The sequence below is a fragment of the Marmota monax genome, unplaced genomic scaffold (assembly GCF_021218885.2).
Source record: "Marmota monax isolate L192 unplaced genomic scaffold, Marmota_monax_Labrador192_F-V1.1 WCK01_AAM20220418_F8-fsc00291, whole genome shotgun sequence".
NCBI classification, from domain to species: Eukaryota; Metazoa; Chordata; class Mammalia; order Rodentia; family Sciuridae; genus Marmota; species Marmota monax.
The window spans coordinates 868,324-889,141 of NW_026693329.1; the positions used below are offsets into that span (position 1 = coordinate 868,324).

The window sequence follows — 20,818 nt, forward strand, 5'->3', positions numbered from 1 at the left end:
GTAGCGCGCTCGCCTGGCATGTGTGCGGCCCGGGTTGGTTCCTCAGCACCACAAACAAACAAAGATGTTGTGTCCACCAAAAACTAAAAAATAAATATTAAAAAAATTCTCTCTCTTTCCCTCTCTCTCTCTCTCTTAAAAAATAAATAAATAAAATAAAGATATTGCATCCACCTAAAACTAAAAATTAAATATTTTTTTAAAAGGCTGGTGGAGTTTATTCTTTTTAAAGCCTGAAGCATTGCAGATGCGGTTCAAGTTTACCGGCTGCATCACCCCCACCCCCTGCCCCCCGGCACCCTGAAGTCGCCAGTATTGGAATTTGGTGAGTTTCTGATTCCGGCTCTTTTTTTTTTTTTTTTTAATTTCACCTACCTCCATGGGGGCTGACGGTGGTCCTGGGGCTGTCTGAGTTCTAGTTGACATGCATGGAGCCACACATTGTCCCCGGCCTTCCTTCTCCCCCAGCCTGTTTGTGAGAGGCCCGTGGGTCCGGCTCATTCCGTGTCCTGTCCTGAGGGTGCATCACGGTTTATCCTCGCAGCTGTGCCAGGCCAGGAGTGTGGGCAGGAACAGATGGAGACTTTGAACAGGGAAGGACTGAGGGAAAGGCCTCTGGAAAGGTACCCACCGGACATTCTATGTCTTCCCAGCTTTGCTCACCTGAGATTCAAGTCTTCGCTCACATTTGGTGACCACCCGTGGGGCAGCAGCTGGGGACATCCCCAGACACTGCTACTCCAAATCTAGTTTTGCCTAAAAAGCTGGGGGTGTGTGTGACTATTGATCTTCACGTGGATGAGTGTACCTCCCAAGGGAGGTCACCCCGAGCCCAGCCAGCCGTGGGGCTTTCTTAAGCCAGCATGGCCCCTACATGGGTCAGCAGGGCCTCATTATGGAACAAAGTGCCATTCACAAAACAAAACGGGGCACAGATTCCTGGTGAGGCCTCCGCTCCCCCCCTGGTCGGCCGTGTCTCTGGGTCCTACCTGTTACAGCAGCTGAGCCCCACCTGAGGCTAACCCTGCCCCACAGAGGCCCTGAGCTGGTTTGGGTCCGCACGGAGGATGGGGAGCCCTGGGGAGGGCCTGCGGGGGGGTCACTTGCAGAAGCAGTACTTTCTGCAGGAAGGACAGAAGTGCCCGCCTTTCTCTCACTTCCTTTTTGGGGCCTGGGAGGGTCGGCCTGCGAGTGGCCAGCTGCTATTTATGGGCCTCGGCTGCTGCTGTGTGAAACCCCGGTCCCTCCCGGGAGGAAAGAGTGGTGGAAGTGGTGATGGGGGGGGGGGCTGCAGCAGGTGACACCGTCCTGGGTCTGGGGCACCATCTGCCCAGGTGTGGTGGCCATCCAGTGGGACGAAACACTCAAGGAGGTCAGGGTGTCAGGGTCCCCCGTTTGGAGCAGGAGTGACATGAGTCATTTTTGAGGGTCTCTGAGCATCTTTCCTCACCCTGACCGTTCCCGGGGCTGTGGCTGGGGGATGGGGGGACTCCTCATGTCGTCAGAGCCCCCGGGGTGGTTGGCGGGTGGAAGGAGGGACCGGGAGGGGGGGCTGCCCAGACTGTGAGACTGGCTCACATCTGGAGCCTCAAAATCTGCATCGGGGCAAATGAGCAGAGCTGCTGCCCTGCCTCCCTCTGGGGACTTTTCTGATCTTTCTGTGCCATCGGGATCCCTCTGGGATGCTCATCGTCACCTGATTTCACCGGAATAAAGATGGCCATGCGCCATTCCTTTTCCCCTCCCCCAGCTTCTCTCCTCTGTCCCTTCTTCCTTCTCAATAGTACTTGTTGGTCCACACACACTGATGGACGGACGGTCAGAGTGGTCTTCACGGGCAAGATGAGATTTGTAGGAGATGGTGAGTCACCCAAGCAAATGTCTGGACAAGGAGCATGCCAGAAAGAGTTTAACGGCATGTGCAAAGGTCCTGAGGTAGGAGCCTGAGCCAAACGTTTGAGGTTCAGAGCGGGTAGAGGTGGGGTGGGGGGAAGAGTCAAGCTCAGCGCCTGGCACTCAGCGATTACCCAGGAAACACAAGCCGTGGCCAGGACAATGACAGTAGCTGCCACTCACCACGGCCTCAGGCAGTTAGTTCTCTTACCATCTCTAAGCCTCCTTGGTCAAGTGCACGCATTTTACCCCCACCCCACCTCTACCCGCTCACTCCAGCCCCAAGACTTCCTCTCTGAACCTCTACTCCCTTCCAGACGCGGGGGAGAGATGGGTGGGCTGAGGAAGCCGCCGTGCTGCACCGCACCCAAGGGAACATCAGCACAGGCAAACCGCTGAGTATGAAGAAGTGGCCAACTGTGTTCACTGCTGTGCTTGGGGACCTAGCTGGGCTCTGAGGGAGTTGAGCAGGTGGCTACCCAGAGTAAGGCTGGCATTAGCACAGCCTATACCCACTGCTGGATCAGCCACCGTTGGGGATGGGAGCTGAAGCTTCCGAGAATTGAGGGCCACCCTGATCTCAGAGGAGGTTGTTCCTGGAAGCAAAGATCCAGGATGTAGTCATGTTTTCTGTGGCTATAACAAAATGCCTGAGATCAGGCATACTGTTCTTAAAAAAAAAAAAAAAAGAGGACAGTAGTACCAGGTCCCTGAAATGTTGCTTTCACAAGGATTTAACAAGCCCCAGGGGACTGTGAGAGCCAGGCCAGGGTGGCCTGCCTGGACACGTACTATCCAGAAGGACCTTGGACTTCTCTAAAGTATGCTGGGAATTAGAGCAATGCAGTGCTTTCTGTAGTGAGCTGCTCTCTTGCCCACATACCCAGACAGCTGGATGCCGGTCACACAAGAAAGAAAACAGACTAAACAAATCAATGATTTGTGGCTTCTGTAAGCGAACCCATAAACCCCCTCCCTGTAGTAACTGGGATGGCTCAGTAACCTCAGGGAGGAAGGTGCGGGTCCAGGCAGCCCTTTTGAGGGGCAGAGGCGCTCGGGCCAGCCTGCCGCCACTGGATCTCCCCCATAAACACTTCTCAACTAACTATATGGGCACCGTATTCCTTCTCTGGGTCTCTTCCTTGATCTCTCGGCCACCTAGTCCACGGCCCTGCCATAAATAGGCTGCAAATGTCACACGGGGTAATTTATAAGGAATAAAAATTTATTAACCTCCCAGGCCTGGTGGCTGGGAAGTCCACGGGGCTGGCTACTTGGCATCTGCTGAGCGTCCACTGGTGCATGCTTACGGGGCACAGGGTGAGCCAGAGCATGGGGGCTAACTCTTCCTACAAAGGCACTAACACAATGGTGGAGGCCCCACCCCCACGGCCCCCTGGTGCCCTCATTAGGTCCCAAAGGCCACCAACATGAGAATCTGAGGGTTAAGTTTCTAACACATGAACTTGGGGGGACACTTCACAGCATAGCACAGGGCTTATCCCCCTGGGACAGGGTAGACCCAGGGTCTCACATCGAACTGGGCCGTGGAGGCGTCTCCCTGTTGATTCTGCGGAAGGAAGAAGAGCTCGTGGTCCGAGCTTTCCCCTCACTCAGTCCTGGAGACAGCCCTGCAAGGTAAGAGCCATCATTCCACTTACGGGTGGGGACGCCGAGGCTCCAAGAAGTCATATGTTTTGCCCCAAGTGTCACAGCTGCTAAGTGGCAGAGCAGGACTTGGAATCCGGGTCTTTCTGATGAAATGATCCAAGGCCTTGTTAGAACTCCTGGGCTCGGCTGGTGGGAGGGTGGAGTGGTACAAACACTGTGGAAAGTCGTTAAGCCACGTGGCAACGTTCCCTAAAGCCAAACACATGCCCCCCACCCCCCAAATGTAACCATCCCAAATATCCATTAACAGGAGGATGGAATACTACACAGCGAAGAAAATGAACCGCACTGCTGCACACAGCACAGGTGAATCTCACAGGCTTGATGTGGAGAGAAAGAATCCAAACAGATGCAGCACGGTTCAAGGAGTTCGCGGTTAGGCAAGAGGTCATCTCCAGGGACAGAGGTGACTTGGTGGGAAGGGCAAGGAACGGAACCCTGCTACGGGGCCCGAGATCCGTGTTCCACGTGGGCGCTGAGATTGCGTGGGTATAGTCACATGGGAAAGTCCTGGAAGCTGTCTCCCTGCTCTATTTCCACTCACCCTTGCTCTGTGGATGCGGAGTTCCACGTGGGTCATAGGGAAATGAAGCCCAGGCTCCGGGGCTCAGTCTTTGAAGACCCTCTCTGCTCTCCCCACGGACCCCACTGTCCCTCACGGGGCTCACCTGGGATGGGGGGGGGACACCACAGGGGCCACAGGGCTGGAGGTGAAGCTGCTAGAGAGGACCCAAGAGATAGGAATAGCTGATGGAACTTTCCAGAAAGCCTATCACAGGGGTCAATGCCTCCTGGCACTTTAACGGTGACCCCCGTGTCCCTAGCTGTAGGTAGCGGGTGTACTCTCAGCCTATGGCTGGTCTGGCACTCGCTGACCATGGAAAGTCTCTCAGGCACTTGAGTCTAGAAGGGTCCCCACTCTCTAACCCAGCTCAGGGCTAGAGGGTAGCTGGTGGTCGAGGGCCTGCCCAGAATGTCCAGCGCCCCGGGTTTCAGCCCTGGCCCTGCAAAACAAGCCAAAGCAGTCGGACCTGACATGGGGTGTCCTTCATGAGGGGGGACAGCGGGTCTCTTCCCACTCCTCTTTGAACTTCCAGACTGGAGGGAGAGGCCAGGGCTCTCTGCCACATCCAGGGAGACCTGACCCTGACCGTCTGAGGGTCAGCCACCGTGCTAGCCACCCTGCCCCGTGTCATCTCAGACGAAGCCCACGGCGGCCCAGGAAGAAGATGCTGCCCGTGACCCCATTTGACAGAGGACAGAACCGAGGCTCAGGGCTCACTTGCAAGAGGAAAGTAGAGCCCGTGTGTGAACCGGGATCCCAAGGCGGCCATCTCCCAGTGACCACCCCCCCAGTATTTTCTGGGGGACCCCCAGGGAACGTCAGGCCTTTTGTAGGGATCTGTTGGCGGGGGGAGGCCTCCCTTTGCCAACCGCAGATCTGAGAGTGGGGTGGACGGTCCTCCACACTGGTGCCAAAAGGACAGGTCACCCTGGACTGGCCTCTGGTATATTATATGTGTCCACCAGGAGGGAGCTTTATATGGTGACTCAGACCGAAAGAGAGAGAAAGAAAGGGTCTTTTCAATTCCGAGTTTTATTTTAACATGGTTGGTGGGTGTCCCCCCCCCGGGCTTTCCCACAGAGTTTGGAACCAGGCGGAGGGGTCCCAGCTGAGCAGACACCCCCAGGTCCCTGCTACCCACCCCCTCCAGGTGCAAGGGATGCACAAGAGGCCCCTTGCTGACCAGGGTGAGGCTACCCAGAGGGAGTCGTGTCAGCAGGGGAGGCCCAGGTGAGAGGCCAGGCACCTGAGCTTTCTATAAGAAGTGTCCCCCCCCCCCCGTGATGATTCATCTGAGTCCCATCTAGATCCAGCTCACTGAGCAGGCCCTACGACAGTCACCTCCTTCACAAACGTGTGAATAGCTACGGTTTGGGGGGTCTTCCTGCTATTGCCCCCCCAGAGCCCCTCCGAACTGCCGAGATGGTGGTGGGAAACAGAAGGGAATTGTCCGGTTGGAGGCAGTGGCGGAGGAGGGGGGGAGTCCTAGGTGGGATCCCAGACCAGGGAAGAGCTGTTAGGGATAAACTGGCCAAATCCCAACAGGCCCTGGATACTTTTAAGTCAACGCTTACCTCGATGATATCTTTCCAAGTGTTCGGAGGATTCCAGATCACTACGGAATTTAAAGTGTCTTTAAAAAATGGAAAACCAAGCTGGGTGGGTGGGGGGCAAGGGGGGTTACGTGTTCGGCCTTGAGCGGGGGCTTGGGCATTTGGCTTGAAGCAAATAGTTGATAAAGAACCAGACAGAGGGTTTGAGAGGGCAGGTCACCCTGCAGCTAACTTTGTTTGGCATGCCCTGCAGACAGCTTACTCAGCCTGTCCTGCACCTAACAGGTTCCATCCCCAGAACTGCAGGGCCTGTGGGGGGGGGGCGGAGAGGGGGGGGAGGGTGCACATGGGACCACCACCATAGGACCCAGCTGCAGAGGGACACGGCAACCCCATCACCTGATGGTTCAAGGCTGAGCTCAACCAACGGCTCAGTTTGAGTGTTTTTGTCTTGAATTGGTTTCCTTAGATGTGTGTGTGTGTTTGTTTTTTTTTTTTTTAATTTTTAGGTGGACCCAATATCTTTATTTTACATTTATGTGGTGCTGAGGATTGAACCCAGTGCCTCATGCATGCTAGGCGAGCGCTCTACCACTGAGCCACAACCCCAGCCCTAGATATGGTTTTGTTTTGGGATTTTTGCTTTTGTTTGGGCGCTGGGGATTGAACCCATGGGATGCTTTACCCCCAGAGTCCTCTTTTTAAATTTTTAAACTTTTGAGACAGTCTCCGCTAAGTTGCTGAGGCTGGCCTTGAACTTGCGATCCTCCTGCCTCAGTCTCCTGAGACTCTGGAGACTGCCCGTTACAAGTGGGCAGCACTATACCAGACAGATGAAGTCTTTTTTAATCCAGCTCCATGCAGAAGGATGTCTTGTCTTTTTAACCAGATTGTGGACCATTTGGGGGCAGAGATTATGTTTATGTTTCCTAAATATTTCTTCCAAATGAGCTGTGAGGGTAATATTATGGTTAAGAGTTGTTGTTTTGTTTTTCCCTGATATTTGCATAGACTTTACCAGCGGAACATCCTAATATGCAAATCTGAAATCAGAGATGCTCTCCAAATCCAAACCTTCTTGTGCATCATATTGCATATGATGTAGAGAAGAGCACAGGTCTCAAAGGCATCAGATGAGGGCTGTGCCTCCTTTAGAAGGCAAGGTCAGTGTATGAGTCAGCTTCCCATTACTGTAACAAAACGCCTGAGGTAATCAAATTAAAAGAGGAAAGATTTACTTTCGCTTACAGTTTCGGAGACTGTAGTCCATGGTTATTTGGCCCTGTGGCAACTCAGCGCATCATGGTAGGCGTGGGTGAGGATGCATGTGGGTGAGGATGCCTGTTTACCCCATGGTGACTGGGAAGCAAGGACAGAGGAAGGGACTGAGACACACCCCCAATGACTAACTTCCTCCCAGTAGGCCTCACCTCTTAAGGGTTCCACCCCCTCCCAAGAGTGCCACAGGCTGGCAACCAAGTCTTTAGCATTTAAGGTCTTTGAGGGACATTCAAGATCCAAACCATAGCTGATGGCTATAATTATAATCACTAACATATAATTATCCCCAAAAAGCTACGGGTTGGGTGCAAGTATGGACCCCACTCTAGAGAGGAGGAAAATGTGACTCAGAAGAATCACCTTCAAAGTGTAACGGAGACCCCAGGCTGATTCCTCTTCCAGCCCATTCTCATTTCAGCACACTAGTTCCTCCTTACCTGAGACTTCTCCTTCTATGGTTTTGGTTACCCACTGACAATTGCAGCTTAAAAAAAAATATTGAATGGAAAATCCCAGAAGTCAACAGTTTATGAGTCTTAATTTGTGTGTCCTTCCGAGGGGTGCCACAAAATTTCATGCCATCTCACTTCATTCTGCCCCAGGGCATGAATCATCCCTCTGTCCAGAGTTTCCACACTGCATATGCTACCCTCCCGTTCGTCACTTTGTAGCATCTGGTTACCAGCTTGACTGCCGAGGTGCTTGGGTTCGAGTCGTTGTTATGTGACGGCCTAATACTACATCACAATGCCTGGTCACTTCATCTCCTCATGTGGACTCTGTGTCACTTCACATTATCACAAGAAGGGTGAGTACAGGACAGGAAGACATTGTGAGAGGGACCATATTCATATAACATTTACTACAGTATATTGTCATAATCCTGAACATACTCAGTGTGGCTCTTTCTCTCCCGTCCCCTCTCTTGTCCCTGTCCCTCGAGCACCCATTATCCCTGCAGGATCATGAACATGTCTATGACCGTCACCCCCCCTCCCCCAAGACCTGCAGGGATCTCAGATGTAAATCAGGCCATGTCAGCCCACCAAGAAGATTCTCTAATGGTCCTTTATTGTTGCATGAGCCTTTGGAGGACACTTCAAACTGGACCAGTCAGGAAAGGTCACTCGGAGGAAGTAACATCTAAACTGAGACCCAGAGGATGAGGTAAAGAAAGAACATTCCAGATGGAGGGGGTGGGGACCACATGCAAAGTCCCTGGGGTAGGAAGGAGCTTGGCATATTTGAGGTACATGGAAAAGCCCAGCATCCTACTGCAGTGCCAAGATCCAAGGGGAGTGTGGTGTGAACCTGGAGGGCTAGGCACTATCCAAATCACCCATCCCGTGATTGGCAGGACAGGAAGTTTTCCTCTCCTCTGAAGATAATGGGAGGTTTCCAGCCACAGCAGTGCTGTAGATTGGATTTGAAATGTACGCCCCAAAAGCCCATGAGTTAAAAGCTTTTCCCCCAGAATGGTGCTAATAGGACATGGGAGAAATTTTAAGAGGTAGAGCCTAATGGGATGGTTTAGATTTTTTGGGGTGGGTGGGTGGAGGCTGTGCCCTTGAAAGAGATTATGGGACCCTCGGTCTCATTTTCTTTCTCTTCTTTGCAGCCCAGTCCTGAAGGGTATGGCCTGCCCCACCACCTCCTTCTGCCAGGATTGCTGCCACCACAGGCCTAACAGTATGGGGCCAATTGACCATGGACCCAAACTGTGGGCCAAAATACACCTTTTCTCCATAAAGCCGACTATTCCAGGCATTCTGTTATAGTAACAGAACGCTGTCTAACCACACAAGGAGGCTGGATTATTTGAGACCATTCCTCCTGCTGAGAACAATAGAATCGCTGGACAAAATTAAAAAGACATGGAGGAAACTTAATGCCTTTGTAAAAAAAATTGTTTTAGATGTTGATGGACCTTTATTTTATTCATTTATTTATATATGGTGCTCAGAAAGGAAGCCAATACCTGATATGTGCTAGGCAGATGCTTTACCACTGAGCCACAATTCCAGCCCCTTAAATGCCTTTTACTAAGTGAAAGAAGCCAATATGAAAAGGCTATATGTTGTACGATTTCAACCGCCTGATATTCTAGAAAAGGCAAAACTATAGAGACAATGAAAAGATCGGTGATTGCAGGGCACAGTGGGGCACACCTGTAACCCAGTGGCTCGGGAGGCTGAGGCAGGAAGATTGCAAGTTCAAAGCCGGCCTCAGCAACTTAGTGAGGCCCTACGCCAACTTAGTGATTCCCCTGTCTCAAAATATAACAATAAAAGGGGGGCTGGGGATGTGGCTCAGTGGTGAAGCACCCTTGGGTTGAATCCCTGGTGCCCCACAAAAGAGATTAGTTAAGATGACCAGGGGTTAGACGGGAGTGAGGGGTGAACGAGGAGGGCACAGAAGATTGTTAGGGCAGTGAAACTATTTATATGGTACATAATAATAGGTACTTGTCAGTATGCACGCCACCCTATAGAGTGAGTTCATCAAGAGGGAATCATAATGTCAATTTCGAACTTCAGGGTATAATGATGCATTAATGTCGGTTCATTGATTGTAACAAAAAAAAAATGTGCCACTTTGGTGTAGGATGTTGATAATGGGGAGGTCATGTTTGGGTGCAACAGAGATTCTCTTTAACTGCAAAGCTAAATGTACTCTAAAAAACACAAAGTCTGTTATTGAAAAAGAAAAAAAAAAAGAAGGTAAAATACTGGAAGAAAATAAATGACTCGGGCTGGGGATGTGGCTCAAGCAGTAGCGTGCTCGCCTGGCATGCGTGCGGCCCGGGTTCGATCCTCAGCACCACATACATACAAAAAGATGTTGTGTCCGCTGAAAACTAAAAATAAATAAATAAATATTTTTAAAAAAATTCTTAACAAAAAAAAGAAAAGAAAATAAATGACCCACAAAAGGTGAGGACATTGATTGGAAATTGTCCACCTGAACGATTCAGTAATTGAAATTAAGAACTGCCAACATATGTTGCAGAAGTGATTAGATACAGCTGAAGGGAGATGTAAAGGAATGGAAGATAAAAAGAAAAAAATTTATATAATATATAATACTATATAAATTTTTTATATAGTAGGTAGGAACCCTAAGAAGCCATCGGAGAGCTTCCTGTGAGGGCTGACACCGAGGTTTACGTTGGAGATCTCCTGGGGCTGCTGGGGGAGCGTGAGTGGGGATTGCAGACCAGTTAGTGACTCAGCAGAGATAAAGGGAGCTACGGGACAGTGGGGATGCGAGAGATGTAGCTACGTGGAGTTATGTTCTGAGTTTTGGAAGGTAGAACGGGCAAATTGGTGATGAGTAAGATGTGGGAGCAAGGATAGGAAAGAATGGAGGGTCAACCCTAGATTTCTGGCTTCAGCCATTCAGTAAAGGATGGTGTCATTTACAGGAGAGCCCCTCCCCCATCCAGGGGGCACATTCCAAGATCCCCCAGGGAATGCCACAAATCACAGACACTACTGACCCTTACATTTACTATGTTTTTTCCCAATGGGAATGTTTCCCCAAAGGCCAGGATGAGGAATTCCCAGTCCCCCAAAACAAAAACCAGGTTCAAGGGTGAGACTTTCAGGCCCTGATTGGTTCCTGGGGGTTCTGACCCCATTGAGCTATCCATTGATAGTCCACTGGACTACTGGGAGTGTCCTCTGACCCTGTGCACCCATCTTTTGTCTTCTAATTTGTTCTTATCAGATATTTTGGCCACCCTAATGAAAAGCTACCATACCCCTACCTGTGATAAAGTTTCATTTATATATCAGCACAGGAAGAAATGAACAATAACTAAAAAAAAAAAAATAGAATAATCGTAACCATATGTGGCCATAAAAGTTATATGAGTACAGTTCCCCTCTCTCTCAAAATAATTTCCTGGACTGGGTCCGCCCTGCTCATGAGAGGATCCAGGGTCCACATGAAGAGATGAAGTGGGGTCGGGGACCAGGCATTGTGAGGTCACCTTAGGCTAAGGCGTAACAATGACTGGAACCCAGGCACTGTGACACCTTGGCAGGTCCAGCTGTCAACAGGGGACGCTACAGAGTAAGGGGCAGAGCGGTGATGATCCATGCCTCTGGCAGGATGAAGCGGCCTGGCATGAGATCCTGGGGCACTACTCAGAATGTGGCCCCTGATTGAAAAACGTCTGGGTTGGAGGTCATCAGATGAATGGCAGGTGATCGCTTTCTGATCAAAGAAGACTGGGTGGAGCGGGCTGGTGCCTCCTGGCCTATGCGAAAGTGATATTGAGTCACCCTAGAGAAGTCGAACTGAATTTACAGGAAGGTAAAGAGGATGGGCCCGTTCGAGAAACAGAAATTGAAAATTTCCCAGAAGGTGAACCAAAAAAATGGAAATAGAGGTCCATGCAAATACGTCTGCAGGATGCCCTTCCGGAACTCCCTCGAGAACTGCACGGAAAAAACCTCAACTTCGAGATTCAGAGGGAAAAGATAAATTGGAGAATGAAAAACAACTCTTACATTGAACCGTCCTCAAATGAAGGAGCTTACTTAGTTCTTTGGACCCAATGATATATTTGAACAAGAGGCCTGACGGGCGCGGTGGCCCAGGTCTGTGTAATAATCCCAGTGGCTCAGGAGGCTGAGGCACAAGGATTTCAGGTTCAAGGCCAGCCTCAGCAACTTAGTGAGGCCCTGTCTCAAAAGAAAACATAAAAAAAAAAAAAGGCTGGGGATGTGGCTCAGGGGTTAAGCTCGCTTTTGTGGAGGCTGGCTCTGAATCCACCATCCTCCTGCCTCAGCCTCCCCAGCGGCTGGGATTACAGGTGTGTCCCACAACACCCAGCTAGAATTGTGTTTTTAAGATAAAAGCCCAAAGTGCAAAAGTGCCCTTAATTGCTACAAACAACTAATTCCCTTAATGCCTTTATAAAAACAAGGATTGATTCCTTCCTTATTTGAGGCTCTGGAGTAGATATTTCATAGTCGCTTGGTGAATTGCAACTGGGTAATTTTTGTGTGCCTTAGATGAAGTCATTACCCTGAGAAGGTACTTGGAAGATGATCTAAATTCGGCTCTGCCCAGAAAGGTCTTTCTAAATATCTCCCAGACATACCATTCTTTCAGTCACAAGATGGTTCAAAACTCAAGACAATGTGACTTTGAATTCTCTGTGAGCCTCGTAGTTTGTTTTTAGTCTCTCTTCTCCGTTCCTCCTTCAAAGACTGACTTAACAGGATGAAGAGAGAGGAAAGGACCTAAGGAAGGATCTTTCATTAGATGTGTGTTTCAAAGTCCCAATGGGAAAGAGGGGTAGGTAGAGGAGTCGGCCAGCTATGTGATAAATAGTTATCATAGTCATAAATAGTTGGATGCTTTGTTATAAATAGTAACAAATTTGTTTTTTTTTTTTTTTAAGAAATAAAACTTAGGAATTGTTGGCCTCTGGAATTTTCCATCTGATATTTTCGAGCTGCAGTTGATTGTGAGAAACAGAAACCACAGGAGTCAGCCTGAGACCTCTGTTAGGTGATTGTGGTTTTTAGCTGATTTGGTCTGAGTCTCATTTTCCTCTCTCTAGAGTGGGGCCCGACACTCGCACCCACCCCACGGCTCTGTTAGGGTGATTGCATGTTAGGGACTTAGAGTTCTAGACCTTGAAGGTCTCCCAATGGACCATGTGTGATAAGCTTGAAGTCACCAGCTTGAAGCGTCTAGCACTATGGGGAGGTGGCAAAACCTTTAGGAGGTTGGGGGCGTCTAGTAGAAGAAAGTTAGGTCACTGGTGGGGATGTGTCCTTTTAGGGGATATTGGGACCCCAACCCCTTCCTCTGTCTCTGTTTCCCAGCCACCATGATGTAAACAAATTTCTTCCAACCTGCATGCGGGCCATGATGTACTGTGCCCAAAGCAACAGGCTCAACCTGTCAAAGACTGAATGCTCCAGAACTGTGAACCCAAATAAACCATTTTTAAAAAAATCGGATCACCTCAGGCATTTTGTTACAGTAACAGTAAGCTGAGTAATACAACATTCAAGTAAAAAAAAAAAAAAAAAAAACAAGTCAAGTTGCTGGTTCCTGGTGGGCAACCTGGAACAGGATTTCACTGTTTCTATCCTGGGACAAAGCATCCTTTACCACTTTGGATCCAGAGCTCAGACAACCAGATCAGCCCCTTTGTGGAGTTCAGGGGCCCCCAGAGCTGGTTTAGCCTTCTGTAACAGAGCCAACCCTCCATTTATCTGGAAAGTGGAGATTAGCCTTCAATAGTAGCAGGTGATTAAGCTCAAATCCTGCAACATACAAGTGGGTGTTTCTCTTTTAGCCAAAACTTCTGCAACCTGAGAGCTGCGGGTCTGCCTTATTTAAAATGCATCTGTTGCTTTGGTTTGCTAACCCCCACAGGAGATTCGCCCTTCTCCTCCGCCTCACAGGGAATGTTTCCGTGAGGCCAGAAACCATTTTTTGGTTTTTCCCCAAGCAGGGCATTGACTGGATCCAATTGGATTCAATTCAGATATTGCTTGGGGGGCCTTCTCTGTGCCAAGACACAAGGACATTTTAAACATCCCTTTGTTCAGTAAGCACCGCCCCCTTCCTTGCTGCCTGCCCCCTAGCCCTTGGATCTTTTTTTCCTATTTCATCAAGATGCTAATTGCACTCCACAAGTGCCTCTGACTTCCTGGATAGTCCTTCACCTGGACTTTAGAAGCTGCCCACACACAGTAGGCGCTCAATGTTTGTGCACTTGGTGGGTGTAGATCTCTGCTTCACAGCCTTGTCTGACCAAGTCTCTCAGGGCACAGGGGTCCCCGGGCAGGAGAACTGGGGTCAGAGATCTGGGGGAGCAAATCTCAGCCCCACCACATCCTGGGTTTCAAGGCTCAGCCTTGGGCTGGGGCTGGGGCTCCGTGGTAGAGCACTTGCCTGGCATGTGTGAGGCACTGGGTTCGATTCTCAGCACCACATAAAAATAAATAAAGGTCCATCAACAACTTAAAATGCTCAGTCTTTCTAACCTCCTGGGAACATCTCCCTTACTCCAAAGAGGGAGTTATTTAAAATCCAATTTGTGGGGCTGGGAGCTCAGTGGTAGAAACACTTGCCCATCATGCACAAGGCCCTGGGTTCAAGACCCAGCACCACAATAAATAAATGAACAATAAAATCGCATTTGTGGTGGCACAGAGGAGGTGGTCAACACCTGGAGTTGGAGGTGATGTTGGAGCTGAGACTCGGTCATGCAAAAAGCCTGAGGCTGAAAGGGAACGTCAGGGCGAAGGCTCTGGGGGTGGGAATGTCCCCAGGAGGTCCCCTGGCTTGTTTTCAGGATGACTTACAACAGAGGGGACCTGGAGAGACTGGAGGCTGTGTGGGGCCGGCCCCATGCTGTTCTAAGCTTTTGTGTATCTCCCCCCGGGGGGGGGGGGGGGGCATCTGGGAGGCCATCAGGGAGTCTGGTCTGCGAGGCTGGAGGCTGACGAGGCTGGAGGCTGACAAGGCTGAAGGCTGACAGCTCCCTGAGTGACTCCCTGACAGCCTCCCCAAAGCCAGGCCCCTTCTTCTCACCGAGGACCTTTCTCGAATCTGTTAAGCTCCACCAGCAGCCCCCAAAGGAACCAGAATGTGGGGGTTTGTGGGTTTTGCTTTTCATTTCCAAACTTCTTTAAATTTATTTATTCACTTCACGAGCGTCGGTGAAGTGGATGTCGTGTAATGAATACTTCGCTGGGTTCTAAGGACAAATCAGATACTTGGGTGACCTCGAACAGCCCAGAGCCCCCAAATTCCCCAAAACGGGAGTCCTGAAGGTTGGTCCACCTGTAAGTCACTTCTTTTTTCAGAGGACTTCAATAAAAGAGAGAGAGAGAGAGAGAGAGAGAGAGAGAGAGAGAGAGAGAAGCAGAAAAAAAGGTTCTTTTTCTCTTACCTTAAGATCTAAAAGTTTCCAGAACGTTCAATCTGGTAGCTCCGGTCCCCATCCAAACCACCCACCCTGGCTACAATCAACCCCCAAGCCAGGAGAAGCTTGGCGACTACCAACCCACCACCCCTCCGTCCTGAGCGGCGGTGAGAATGAACACTTTCGACTGCCCTCTGTGTCTCCTGACCCAGAAGTCCTGGTGGCCTAAAAATTATTTGCAAAGCTGCATTTTTTTTTTTTTGATTAACAAATGACTTCTCTGCTAAAAGCCTTGCAGGGGCTTTAGAACCTGTCCATCTCTCTAGGAGCCGTCTGGCCATGTGGGAAGAGTATGGAGAAGCAATGCTGTATAGACCCAAGGCTTTGGGGGCCTCTAAGACCTTAGACAATCATTGTACCTCTCTGACCCTCAGTCTCCTCTTCAGCACAATGGGAATGATCACGAACGAAATTCTGAGAGGATTAAATAAGGTCTGTCAAGTGTGCCCAGTGTGGTCAGGACATACAAATTAAAGCAACAAAAGACACCAGCTCTCACCTACTAGTTGGGCAAACAGTTAATAATCTTATACTCTCCCTATGCAGACGAAGATATGGGGGACCAAGGACCGTTATACCTGGCTAGTGGAAGTGTACATTAGCGTGGTCATTTGGGTCTTATCTAGTGAGACTGGAAAGATGCAGACCCCCCAACTCAAATGTTCCTCCATAGAGAGGTAAGGGTGGAATCTCATCCCACAGTTAAAGGAACAAGCTGGCTACATATGAATTAATATGAATTGATCTCCACAGTGTTGGGTAGGAAGAGGAAGAGGCCTAGTGATATATGCAGAATCTGTTTCTATACAAAATACTAAGGTGGGGTGGGGATGTAGCTCAGTGGAAGAGCACTTGCCTAGCATGTGCAAGGCACTGGGCTAGACCTCCAACATTGCAAAGGGCAAAAAAAAAATGTGGCATTTATACACAATGGAATATTACTCAGCACTAAAAAAGAATAAGATCATGGCATTTGCAGGGAAATGGATGGCATTAGAGAAGATGATGCTAAGTGAAGTTAGCCAATCCCAGAAAAACAAATGCCGAATGTCTTCTCTGATATAAGGGGAGTGACTCAAAATGGGATAGGGAGGGAGAGCAAGAGAGGAGGATTACCTCTAGATAGGGAATAGGGGTGGGAGGGAAAGGGAGGGAGAAGGGGAATAGCATGGATGGTGAAAGGAGACCCTCATCACTACACAAAATACATGTATGAAGATGTGAATTTGGTGTCAACATACCTTATATATAATCAGAGATATGATAAATTATGGTATAATGGTGTATTAAGAATTGTAATGCAGGGCTTGGATTGTGGCTCAGTGGTAGGGCTCTCTCCTAGCACGGGTGAAACCTGGGTTGGATCTTCAGCACCACATAAAAAAATAAAGGCATTGTGTTGTGTCCATCTACACCTAAGGAAAAAAAAAAAAGAATTGTAATGCAGGGTCTGGGGCTATGACTCAAATGGTAGTGCGCTTGGCTGGCATGCATGAGGCACTGGGTTTGATTCTTAGCACCACATAAAAATAAAAGATATTGTGTCCACTCAAAACTAAAAAAATAAAAAATTTTAAAAAATGAATTGTAATGCAAAAATAAATAAGTAAAGTGGGAAAAAAAACCTCAAGCAAAATAATGCTATCTCTAGTATTATTCATAGAAAAAGACATTTTTATAAAAAATATTAAAATGGGCTTAGAAGTAGGTGCCACATTTATGACACCAGTTACTTCAGCAGAGGGGACGAGGTGGGAAAGGGCAGGGGTGGGTGATTTCAGAGCATTTATGGTCATCTTTCTTAAAAAATTTTCCAAGGTGAATATGCCAACATTTTAACACATATTTCGGGGGGTGAAAGTCTGGGTGTTTGGGATATTACTCATAGTCGTTTTCTGCATATTTGTTTTCAAAAGGGAGAGACAAAAATGTGTTAGCTGCCGATTACTATAATAACCTGCTTGAGCTCATCAACTTAAAAAGAGGAAAGGTTTTGTAAACATGACTCAGGGTGGCAGAGGTTCCAGGACATGGCTACCTGGTCCCTTTGCTCTGGGGCTCAGTGGCAAATAGAGTGCTCACATCCTGGCACCCAGAAGCAGAAAGAGAGAGGAAGGGGCCAGAATCCAACCATCCCCTTCAAGGACACCCCCACATCATAAAGGTTCCACCATCTCCCCATGGCACCATGGGCTGAGGGCCAAGCCTTTGACACAGGGGCCTTTGGGGACACTTATCTAAAAAAATATAGCATAAGGGCTGGCATGGTAGCTCAGGGATAGAGCACTTGCCTAGCACAAACCCTGGGTTTGATCCTTAGCACCATATAAAACTAAATAAAATAAAGATATTGTGTTCATCTACAACTAAAAAAAATTTTTTTTTTTAAAAAAAGCATAGCATAAAAGTATACTCTCCTTTACAGAGAGCACCCACTAAGAATGTAGTGGCACCCCCTTTCTCCACTGAAAAGCCCTCTTCACCATGGCTGATTTTAGGACTGTCAGCAAAAGAGTCTCTGCAAAAGAGTTCAATGTAGATAAACTTCCTATTTTCGTGTCACCCTGTTTTACTTGGCCACTGGCCAGGAAGATACCAGCACTCCAGGTGCTGAGCACCCCCTTACTAGTTTTTCACAAACGTATCCAGTATAGTACTTTGTAGAAATGTGCAAACAAGGCCTCTGGCCTTGAGCTGGGCTTCACAGAGATGTCTACATTTTTAAGATAAGTTACAAATGGGCTCCATGGTAACAGCTGGCAGGGGGAGGAAAGAAAGGGGAGAAGAAGCTCTCCCCTTCTCGGGTGTTGTCCTTGAAGGGTTAACTTGCCCAGAACAGTGAAAGAAAAAGCTGCTTTTATGTGAACTTCTGCAGACTGTGAACTTCTGAGCCCCTCCCCTGACATGCTGGGTATAAAACTCTGAAACTCCCTGAACTCGGGGTTCAGGGGATTGATTGATTACAGCAAAGGCTGTGCCCTCTGAACCTGGCTGCAGCCAAATAAAAACTGTTTCCTGCTGTCCTCGGTGCCTTGCCTCGTTTGTCCCTAAAACAAGAACGTAGAAGGAATGACAGGTTTAAAAAGTCACCAGCTCGTAAGTGTGATGTCTGTTTCAGTCAAGGACCATGAACGATGCTAAAGTTGTCAACAGAAAGGCTGTCTTTTCATCTGTGGACCAGGTGCCCAAGAATTGGTGTCCCTGATTACAAAGTGCTCCTGGTACCGCCACCTTAACCAATGATCTAATGAAGCACCCCTGTGATGGGGAAAGGTGACCCTGTGCACCCTGGTATTGCTCAGAAGACAGAGGAACAAACTCAGCACCACCAGGAGAAGAGAGAAAGACCAGACGTGGACCTTTTTCATAAGACCACAGCCGAGCTTCTCAGTCAGGTCAGGGTCAAATCACGTCACCACCTTTCCAACCCCTCAGCCTTCCGAGCCTCTGGGGATTACGGGATTACACCGCTGCACCCAAGATAAGCAACTTTAAAAGAATGAAAGGTTTGTTTTGGCCCACAGTTTCAGAGGTCTCAATCCATGGTCAGTTGGAGGCTTGCTTTTGGGTCTAAAGGAAAAAAGAAGAGAATAGAAAACCACTCCAGGTGCCTCGAAGACAAGAGAGGGCTGGGGCTCAGTGGTCAAAGCACTTGCCTCACGCCTGTGAGGCCCTGGGTTCAATCCTCAGCACCACCTAAAAATAAATAGCTAATGATTAAAAAAAAGACGATAGAAAACGTAATGCATAACCCTCAATTGGATCCTGATTCAAAACTAAGCAGCCAGGAAAACTCAGGACAATTGGAGACATTTATATATTGGGCTAGATATCAGGTGATGTTATTGAATTATGGTGGACGGTCTTGGGTATGGTAATGATAGTCTATGTAAGGAAATGTTCATTTTCTTTTTTTTGTGTGTGTGTGTGTGTGTGGGGATTGAACGGAGGGCACTCTACCACTGAGCAACATGAAAACTGAACATGAAACACAGTTGCTCCTCAGTCCTTTTTAATGTTTATTTAAATTGCTGAGGCTGGCCTCCAAACTTTCCATCCTCCTGCCTCAGCCTCCCATGTTGCTGGGATTACAGATGTATGCACTGCTGTGCCCAGTAGAAGGTCTCTGTAGAGGCAGATGTGGATCATAGACCCAATGAGTAGACTCATCAAGCCCAGGTGGAGGATCTGTGGGTATTCACTTTATTTCCTTTTTCACCTTACTCTAAGTTTTGAATTTTTCATATAATCAAAAGTAATAAAGGAATTTTTTTTTGTACTGGGGATTGAACTCAGGGGCACTCAACCACTGAGCCACATCCCCAGCCCCATTTTGTATTTTATTTAGAGACAGGATCTCACTGAGTTGTTCGGTGCCTTGCTTATTTGCTGAGGCTGGCTTTGAACTCACGATCCTCCTGCCTCAGCCTCCCAAGCCGCTGGGATTACAGGCGCACACCACCGCACCCAGCATGAAGGAGACATTTTAAAATAAGAAAAGCAACTAGGTCTTCCCACAGAAGTTGGATGACTTGGTACAGAGAAACCACTGCTTGCTTCTTCAAATTGGGGTTTGGCTAGAACGATGGTATCTCGCATTTCTGAGAAATCAGTAACAAATGGGAAGAGCAGCTCAATTAGCCACCTAGGAAATTTGGAGCATCTGAGTTGTATGTAAATTGCAATAATGAAAATGAGAGCTTTCTCTGCATTTCTAAGAAATGCCCCATTTGGGGACACTTTTGCTTTTGTCTTACCTCGGGACTGTCTCAGAGGTGGCCCCAGCATGGTCTCAATGGAAGGGGGATCTGCAGGGGGCCTGGCAGACGCGAGGGAGCACACAGAGTCCACAAGGTCTAGCCTGTCATGGGCCTTCAAGGTGAAAATACCACAGATGTCCAAGTGTGACGTGGGGACCATGTCACCCTGTGAGGTGACCCCGATTGGCAAGACAAACGTACCCCATGGATTCGGCAATCCCACTTAAGCAACTCCAGCCCTGCAATGAGACAGGAAGATACAACATGTGTTAAATAGGTATAAAAGCATTTAGGCCCGGGCCCCGAACACAGTCAGCACTCCCTACAGTCTCCCTGCCGGTCCTCCTAAAGAGCATCCTGAGGGCTCACTAGAAATAACACCAGGTCTGACGGGCAGGAGGGTAAATGGACAAGTCCCGGGCAAAGCAGCGTGTCCCGTCCTCGGAAATGAGCCATCGTGTATATATTTTTAAAAGGTGCATGTTGGGGACAGCATGGGGGAAACCAGGGGACACACATCAAGAGTGACACACAGGTGTGTGTAAGCGCCTGTGCTTTGGCAGATTGCTGCGAATAGCAGGTCTATGGTATCTAGGTGGGAGAGACCTTTACTTCTCACTATTTTCCCTTTAATATTGTTAAAAAATTTTTTCCTTGACCGCGTGTGCGTGTGTGTGTGCATTTTAACCTTTTGATGAGACAGCATATCAAAACCTTCCCTCTGGGTTCCAAAACTCACCCATTTCCCTTGATCATTGAACTTAAAATTAGAAGACCTCTCTTCCCCTGGGCGGGGGCGGACAGCTCAGAAAGGGCTGGTTTCAGAATGAGGTTTGGAAAGTGAAGAATGAGGTTCAGAAACCTCCTGCCCGGTTCTGGGGAAGTTGCACGTGAGCAAAAAGGCGGATCAGCAATGAGACAACGCCATCCTTCCATCCCCAGCCACCTCCCGAATCAGGCTGCATCTTGTTTGGTCTTCGCTTCATGCAAAGCACATGCAGACTGGATGCTCCAAAAGCTCTGCAAAGCCAAGACCGTGTGTGTGTGTGTGTGTGTGTGTGTGTGTGTGTGGCTTTAGACAGCTGCACCCCAGTCTAGCCCAGTAAGAGTTCCGTTTCTGGAAGGCACAGTT

At 48.8% G+C, this 20,818-nt stretch overlaps 1 long non-coding RNA gene across 4 annotated transcripts in view; it reads right to left on the reverse strand.

Moving 5' to 3' along the window:
- The window catches only part of LOC124101041 (uncharacterized), a 49,838-nt gene that overhangs the window by 9,670 nt on the left and 19,350 nt on the right, over positions 1-20,818 (reverse strand). For 3 of the 4 annotated variants that reach the window (XR_006854513.2, XR_009228011.1, XR_009228009.1), the window contains one exon: positions 376-19,925. This is a non-coding gene — a long non-coding RNA (uncharacterized LOC124101041). The remainder of the gene's footprint in view (positions 1-375; positions 19,926-20,818) is intronic. The other variant, XR_009228010.1, reaches the window with a different exon arrangement.